The sequence below is a fragment of the Ciconia boyciana genome, chromosome 21 (genome assembly GCF_034638445.1).
Source record: "Ciconia boyciana chromosome 21, ASM3463844v1, whole genome shotgun sequence".
In the NCBI taxonomy this organism is placed as follows: domain Eukaryota; kingdom Metazoa; phylum Chordata; class Aves; order Ciconiiformes; family Ciconiidae; genus Ciconia; species Ciconia boyciana.
Window position 1 is genome coordinate 8,481,921 of NC_132954.1, and position 8,165 is coordinate 8,490,085.

The 8,165-nt window shown below is 35.7% G+C and overlaps 1 long non-coding RNA gene across 1 annotated transcript in view; it reads right to left on the reverse strand.

The window, feature by feature from the left end:
* The window catches only part of LOC140662242 (uncharacterized), a 106,391-nt gene extending 98,802 nt beyond the window's left edge, over positions 1–7,589 (reverse strand). The window contains exons 1-2 of the long non-coding RNA XR_012046022.1: positions 7,534–7,589; positions 3,424–3,559 (exon numbers count right to left, since the gene is read on the reverse strand). This is a non-coding gene — a long non-coding RNA (uncharacterized lncRNA). The remainder of the gene's footprint in view (positions 1–3,423; positions 3,560–7,533) is intronic.
* Between the last annotated feature and the right edge of the window lie 576 nt (positions 7,590–8,165).

The following is an 8,165-nucleotide window of genomic DNA, read 5'->3' on the forward strand; positions in this document are numbered from 1 at the left end:
GGTTCAACAAACATACCAGGAATCTTATCTGCCAAACAACACAAGGCTTGTCTATTATAAACATCATAATGGTGATGGTTTTGTCTTCAAGAAGCTTGTGAGCTCATTAAAAACTGGTTAGTTCACATAACTAAGCAATTCTATTGGGAACATTACTGTTGATGGTACAAATCAACAACACAGAACAGAAATGAATTCCAAATAAAACAGATTTCAATTCTTCCTAAAGCATATCAAAATGACCACAGACAAGAGCAACAAAAGACCTGAAGATCATCCATGTCCGGGAAACAATTCATCTGAGCGCAATTATTTCTCATGTGTTTGATGTATTCTGTACACTAAGATTTGTATTTTATGTACTTACATAGAATTAAGTACTTATTTATATACCGCTGAAGTACTTGAGCTTTCAGATCTGATAAGTTATTGTGAAAAACATGCAAGACAAGTTTGGCTGTCTAGCTCCAAATTTCTAGCCTGCTTTGACATACTAATGAAGAGCAATAGAGCCATGCACTTCCCTTTGACAGCTGTACCCAGGAGAGTTTAAGGGACAAAACCAACCAACCAACCAGAAACGCAACAACGACAACAACGAAAAAACCCAACATCATATGTAATTTAGATTTGTATTTCCCAGACCAGGAATATTTTTCATGTATAAACATTCTGCCCTTTCAGAAAATCTCACAATAATGATAGGGTTCTTTAATAATTATACCATAATTACTTTCACACACTTTCTGTAAAAATATCCCTAGCAGTTAGACAAACATTGGCCTAATGATCAAAAGTATGAAAGTCCCACAAGAACAAGGATTTAATAGTGCAGTATGACAATGCTTCTAACACTGTACAGCTTAATCAGTGTAACTGTGAAGCTAATTTTGCAGACAGTTATGTTGTTTTACATCTCGACTTACTAGATACTGCTCTATCTGTAACCACCTAATTAGAGAAGAAAACCGAACAGAAACCAAACAAGGGCAATCGCAGGCATCCTTTTTCGAGGGAACACACCTTCAAAGGAGCCATCACATGATAGCTGAAGTGCTCTCCTGTGGCAGAAAAGCTCAAGGTGGTATAAATATGGCAGCCATTGTATGCTATAAATCAGGCTCGTCTTATGTAAACAGTGTGCTTTTCCTGCTTTTAATGAGACAATCTTTCCCTGCATGGGAGAAGCTAACAATAGGAGAAGTGTCTTTGATGTGATTCATGTGAAGCTTTATTTTCAATTGGAGCAGCTTTGTTGCAGGCCCTAGCCCTTTCATCTCAAAGAAAAATCTAACATGTCTTACCTGAAAACGTAGGGGATTTTAATAGGCATTCACAATTAATCTGTCTAGATAAACAAATGGTTCTGCTTTTACTCTCATCCTGATCAAATAAAAAACATTAGTCTGAAAGTGATATTTGTTTATTTCCCTTCCTGAGAGAGAGTCGAGATGCTACAGATTTCACAACAGATTCTATTATGCAGATGTGTACTTTTTGCAAACATAAGCATTTGAAGAAAATATACCTTGGATCAGAAACATATTAATTGTGATGTGGAGAGTTACCAAAAATCCTCACAAATTATTTTAAAATAAATTAAGACTATTTGTAGACTGTAGCATCTGTCCCTAAAACTATTTAATCACCATCCATTCTCCAGCTATAAACAAGATAAGCAAAAGCACTAACTACTAGGATACTTCTGAATTACCTTTTGACATCTCTTATGCAAAACTTAACGACACTTTGTGAACTACCTGCTTTACTTCCAAGTTATACAACCAAAACCGAAAACCCAATAGCTAAGACTTTCTCTTCAAAGCGTAAAGATCTAACATAGTGCCCACAAAAGTGAAAATATTTTTGTAAAAGGAGTGTGCCGCTAAGCTATTTTTAGAAATGTTAAGCATCTTCATAAAAAGTTATGTAAATATACACAAGCAAAAGCAATAAACTAGCAAATATTTGTACCAATGCATTTAAGAATACGTTTTCATTCTTTTCAGACCATTTACTGTTGTTGTAATCATTCATATTCTCTTAATGCTTTCTCATTGGGTGTATAAAAAAAAAAAAATTATCTTTTCTTTAATCTTTTCTCAAAGCCTATAATTTTGTACCTACAAACTGCAGGAACAAAATCCAAGCTGCAGGCTTAATCAATTACCAACTGCAAAAAAATCTTCTCAAGAAATCACGTAATTTTTGGAGATGGTAACACAGGGGAATAACAAGGTTGTTTTCCACAGCACTTATTGTTAACTTCGGTATCAGCAGAACAAGACCAAAGATAAAACTTGCGTAGACCTCAGTGAGTTAAGAATTAAGCCATCGAAGAGGGTTTTTTGTTGTTGCTTTTTTTAAAAACTCTATTTGTAATCTCATTGCAGCAAAGACAGATGCAACTGACTGGTAGAAATGAAGCAACAGATGCAAAATAGGAAGGTTTTGTTTCTTTGTTTGTTTGTTCTTTTTAGTTTTTTTTGTTTATTTATAAATTGGGTTTTTTTCCCCTGAAGCAAAACAAAACTGTTAGCAACTTAAGACAATACATAGAAAAAAGTTACTTATACATTTGCATACAGTTATGTCTTTGCCCTGATGCCTTAGTCTTGAAAATTTTACTTTAAAAAAAGAGGACTATGAGTAATACTAACTCTAGCTCTCCTAAATGTTCAAAATTTATTATGAATTTGTTAAATATTTAGGAATGACCAGCGTACACAAAATCCACATGGGCAATCCAAATAACTGCAAGAACTACATGTAAACAAAACATTCTCATATGATAAATTTTGCAGAGACAGGTCCTCTATGAAGGACTGCTGGTAAACTTTCTCAGTTACGTGATGGATATATTTTTAATCATAATGAAAAAAATTACATTTGAGAAATGAGCTTTGGAATTGCAAATATCCAAGCATTAATTTCTTCAGGGTCATCAGAAGAAGTCAGGCTGATGCCGCTTTAGCCATCTGAGTAAGTTCTCATCTTCCCTCCCTCCTGCAACAGCAGACCAATTTGCACCAGTGCACTAAGAGTTGAAGAGTTATCAGTGCTTTGGCAGAAGAGTAGACACAAGTGGTGAAGTACCTTTCCAAAGCTTCAGTAGGCACCTTTCTGATCCTCTGTGCCTGCCCCAAACCTGCCAGGTCCCATGCCAGGAAGAGCCCTAGGCTCTGTGGCTGGATTTCTGATAAAGAATCTGGGCTCTACACAGTGCTGCTCTCACAAGGTTCCTACTCCCGAGAACGTTTTCATAAACGCATTTTTGTGGCACACATGATAGCTACACACACACACACAAGTAACTGTTTACTCGAGTTGTATCAACAAAACTATGCAAAAACTTTTAAGAGAAAATTAACTCCCACTGTTCTGGAGGGACAAGCCACACCAACCACAAAGCAAAGTACATACATTACCATGTGATCACACACCATGGAACTTAAGTGAAGAATGGAAGTTGATTTCTGCGAGGGATAGATCTGGCTGCAGAGCTGTATCTTCATCAGGCAATCCTCATCAGCACAGTCCTCATCTTCTGAAATACCATCTTGAGGAGTCAAGCATAGATATGATATTGTTCGGCATCTCAAGTTAGCGAAGAATGAAATTCCGCTAAAATATTTAAATGGCTTTAAAATTGGCCCTTAGTGTCTTGAAGAAATAAGATTAGAAACAGTTTAACCACATACATGTTTTAGAAAAGCAAACTATGGTGAAATTCATCCACTTTTCCAGCTGTGTCTCAGTTTAAACTGAGCCATTTCGTACGTTCACTGTTACTGTGATTGCCCTTACCACAGGCTTATTTCCACTCTCCACATGAAATAACTCCTTCAACTTAATTTGAGAAAACAAACCAAACGCACGGACCAATAACAGAACAACATTAAAATGTGCTTTAAAGGGACAAAAAAAAGAGGAGAAAAAGCCTTGCAAGGGATGACCCAAACTATCACTCAGCGCTTCCCATGCTCCGCAAAACATATGAACACTACAGCTATATTTCTACACAGTCGTCCTCATGTAACTTGGGACTTAAAAAAAAAAAAAAAAAGGTTTGAAATCAGCTCTAGACAGATTTAGGCAATTTATCACTGCTCTGACTGTAGAGAAAACACCTAATCTGCTTCATTCCAGTTTACATTGGCATGGGTTTTTTTCCTCTTGGGAGGTAACTCAGTATTGTTTTGCAAAAGCAACCCAGAAACGTATTTCACGTTCTGTTGACTGAATGGGTGGGAAATGTACTGACAAGATAGACAAGTCTCCTGAGTGCAAAAACATCTGTAATCATAATTAAATGATAAAGTGCTGGTAGCATCTGTTTCCTCGCATCCCTGCAGGGCTTATGTGTAGCACTTGAGGTGATCTCAGTATATTGGTCAAAAGGGTTAATTATTCTACAATGGGAAGGAGAAAAAAATAACACTCTGAGGCGAAAGTATCACTGAGGAAACGTACATTACTGAATCAATGGCCAGCAACTGAAGAACAGATTCACAGCAGGCTGCTAATGATGAGACAAAGATTACAGCTAGATACATCTTGCTGGTAAGGACATCAACTCAGAAATAATAATGCTGAGGTAGCAAACGCTAGAATGCATGGTGTAAACAAAAAAAGAGAAGGAAAGAAAATTATGAAGATGGAAAAAAAAAAAAAGATGTTATCAGCTGATAATTATTCATTCTACTAAGTATTTTAAGTTCTGTGAGTTAACCGGGGGGGGGGGGGGGGGCTTCTTTCCAATCACACTTTAGCAGATAAGGGTTTTTTTTCCCCTCTCCTTAAAAACCCTCTCTCTAGAAGTCTGTGTTGCAAAGCAGTCCATAAAACTTAAGGGTTTTTAAAGGGTCACGTTCACAGGGCCAGACACATGTATTCTGTTATGACTGTTGAACTTACAAAAACGTGTCATTTTGAATTGTGAATATGAAGTATAACACAGTGAGATATGTTCAGTTTCCTAATGCCTTAAGAATATTTTGTTCACTGTATAGTTATCACACACTTATTTCTGCAAGGCATGCTGCTTCTTGTACATGTCAGCTGAAACGACAGCAGCCCTATTCAAAGACAGATGATGTACCTCCTGCTGTGCTAGCAAACAGACACTCAACAAGACTTGACTTCCACTGCTAACAGGCATGGACATTGAACTTTGCAAAGGAAGCCTCAGACTGAAAGAATGTGTCCAAAAAGCCCAAAGCTTCAGACTCCAAGCTGTAGTCTCTGCTTCTCAGCTTGATCAAAGCAGTTCTCTCACTTGGCCTTGTTCTTTCCAGATCTTTAATTCAAATTGTGAATCAAGGAGAGATTTGAAATGGGAAAAGACACACAACTTGACTACTGACAGTCAAAAATGTAACATTCTGGAAAATGAATATACTTTTTGTTTAATGGAAGAGTAATGTGATTCCCCCTTAAAATGGAGACAACAAATTTGCTTTAGTTTTCCAATATTATACCATTATATTGCGTAAGAGCTTTTTCATATAGACTTTGGAATAACTGAAATAACTTTGTATGTTGAACTTGATTTCTTTACAGTAACACAGACTTTCCTAGTTAATTTATCTAAATAATGACTTGGACGGCAAGCAGGGAGACTGTCAAGGACTGTTTCCCAGAACTGGAAGGATTATGTGCACTTATATCTACCATTACTTGAGGAAACTGGAGCCTGATGACCGATGAAACATTCTTAAAACAAACAAAAAAAAAAAACCCAACAAGTTGAATAATGGAAGTTCTTTTTGAGTGCTGGCAGCTGATTCTACCCTTTAGATATGCACTTTCTTAAGGTTTATGGTAACAAAAAAAAAAAAAATCAAAAAAGTCATTAAATCATTGGTGCTTCAGAACCCTCAAGTTATGTAAGAAAGAACTTTCTCGGCACAGTTCTAATGGCAGTTAGTAAAAGACTTATTCTGAAAAAGGCAACCAGGAGAAAGCAGCACAGCATTCTGGATCCCTCAAGGAAGATCTCTATTATGCTTAGTAGCTTTAAGGAAATTTGAGTAAGTTCTTTAGTCAAAACCATTCACTAATAAATGAATAAAACCATGCTGGGAATTTTTATTTTTTATTTTAGTCAGCAATTATCTGAAATTGCTACCATTAAAAGGAAAAAAATATTTTTTAACAACACAAATTGTAGAATTACCACCTGATGGTAACTCAAAAAAAGATTACATAAACAAAGGATGGCTCTTACTAGAGAACAGACTTCCTCTTTTACAGCCCTGTATCAGGAGTTCACAGCTCTACTCTATGTGTTCTTGAGAGGGGTTGATACTATTCTTCACCATTTTTCAGGCTGACAAAGTCTATACTTGGAAGAAAACAAACACTTAATCTCTCAGGAAAAGTAGAGGAGTTGCTGTGTTCTCTAGGAGTTCAGGAAACACTGTCACTCCACAGAGCAAAACATCTCCTGGGATTTTGAAAGGAATGGATAGAATAGTGCTGATGGCAATGTATTCTCTTTCCTTAAAGGCAAGGTAGAACCAACATGCAAAATACATAAAGATTCTATAGATTTGTGATTGCTGTAATTAATAAAATTTAATCTAGTAATTACAAATTATAACCTACTCACTGTACAAGATACCTTGCATTAGATCTAGAAGATACTATAAATCTCTTTGTTTTGCCTATTGACAATTGTGTCACTGTCAAATTCTTGAATTCTTCATGCAGGCTTGTTTTAAATGTCTTAAGTGACAGGATTTCATCTATTTACTTAACATATCATGCTATCCATAGTCATAGTCATGTACAGCTGTGGGTTAAAAAGTTTTTGCCATTCTCCAGCTCAGTCTACCTTCTAACTATATCCCTATGATTAACCATAGAATCTCTTCTGTCTTTCATTTGCAGAAAGCCAGAGAATACTAAAAGCTCCTGCAACAAGACAGGAAGGCAATGATACCCTTTCTCATAATCAAAATTTTCCAAGGTTTGCAGGCCTCCAAATCTGAACACCAAGCTGCAGTTTCAAACAAACTGAGGAAAGTTTATATCCTCATATAAGCAGATACCTTTTCCAGACTATTGCTACACTTCAGAGTTCAAAATTCAGCCTCTTCCTGTGTTCTGGTGCTACTAACAAAAATGTAACAATTTAGGATTGTCTTCTATTTTTCCTTACTTGAAGCTGATGTAGAACAAATGTTTGACACCAAGAGATTGTTGTTATTTGGGAAGTCTGAAATTAAGACATTTTAGTTTATATAGACACCTTATTTGATAATTTTGCAATACTTTATGTTTTGTTTCTTGTTGCTAAATATCAGCTGGCATCTTCCCTTATAATGCAGTATCATCACGCCCATATGTATTTCAGATGCAAACGCCTGCTAAGAAAAGAAAGTCCAACGATGACAATGTTTAGTCCTAGGCAATAAAATGAAACAGATCATTTAATCTTAAATTCAAAATTTAGGCCAAACATCTAGACTAAGGAAGGAAGAAATTATCAAGTCAATTATAAACAAACACAACTTGTAAACTATTTACCTGTTGAAGATGTGCCTGCTTAACATCCTGAAGACTTCATACTACTGCATTCCTCTAAAAATGAAAGCATTTGACTGTATCAGACATACCCAACAGGTTTAGATTTAGGTTGAAGCAGAAAAACAGCAAAGCAGCAAACGCCCTTTGGGCTACAGAGATAGTGCAAGAGTAAGCACTTACGTGTCCTATAATTCCATATATTCCCAGCAAGCTCTAAGATGAAAATTTTGGACAATTTTACTCCAAATGATAGCTAACTTTCCATTTGTAAATATTGCTTCCCTATTGCAACAGGTTAGAAAATGAAAAACCTACATGATACGTTTTTCAAAGATGGTGATAAATCTCACATAATCATTAAAGTTTGTAAGAGAAAAAGATGAACAAAATTCTTGAAAATAAATCCAAAATTAGCTAAGAGGTAAACCAGAAGATTTTAGAAAAAAAAAAAAGAAAAAGTATAGAAGTTAGGCAAGTTACTTAGCTTGACCTTTAATTCACTTGTATTTTAACTAGAAAAGTAGCTTTGTGATGTTATAAACATAGACCAAATAAGTGTCATTGTATAATAGATCACTTCCATAACTATGCAGAAATGTCAGAAAGTTCAATTCTATCAAACCCTTTAATTT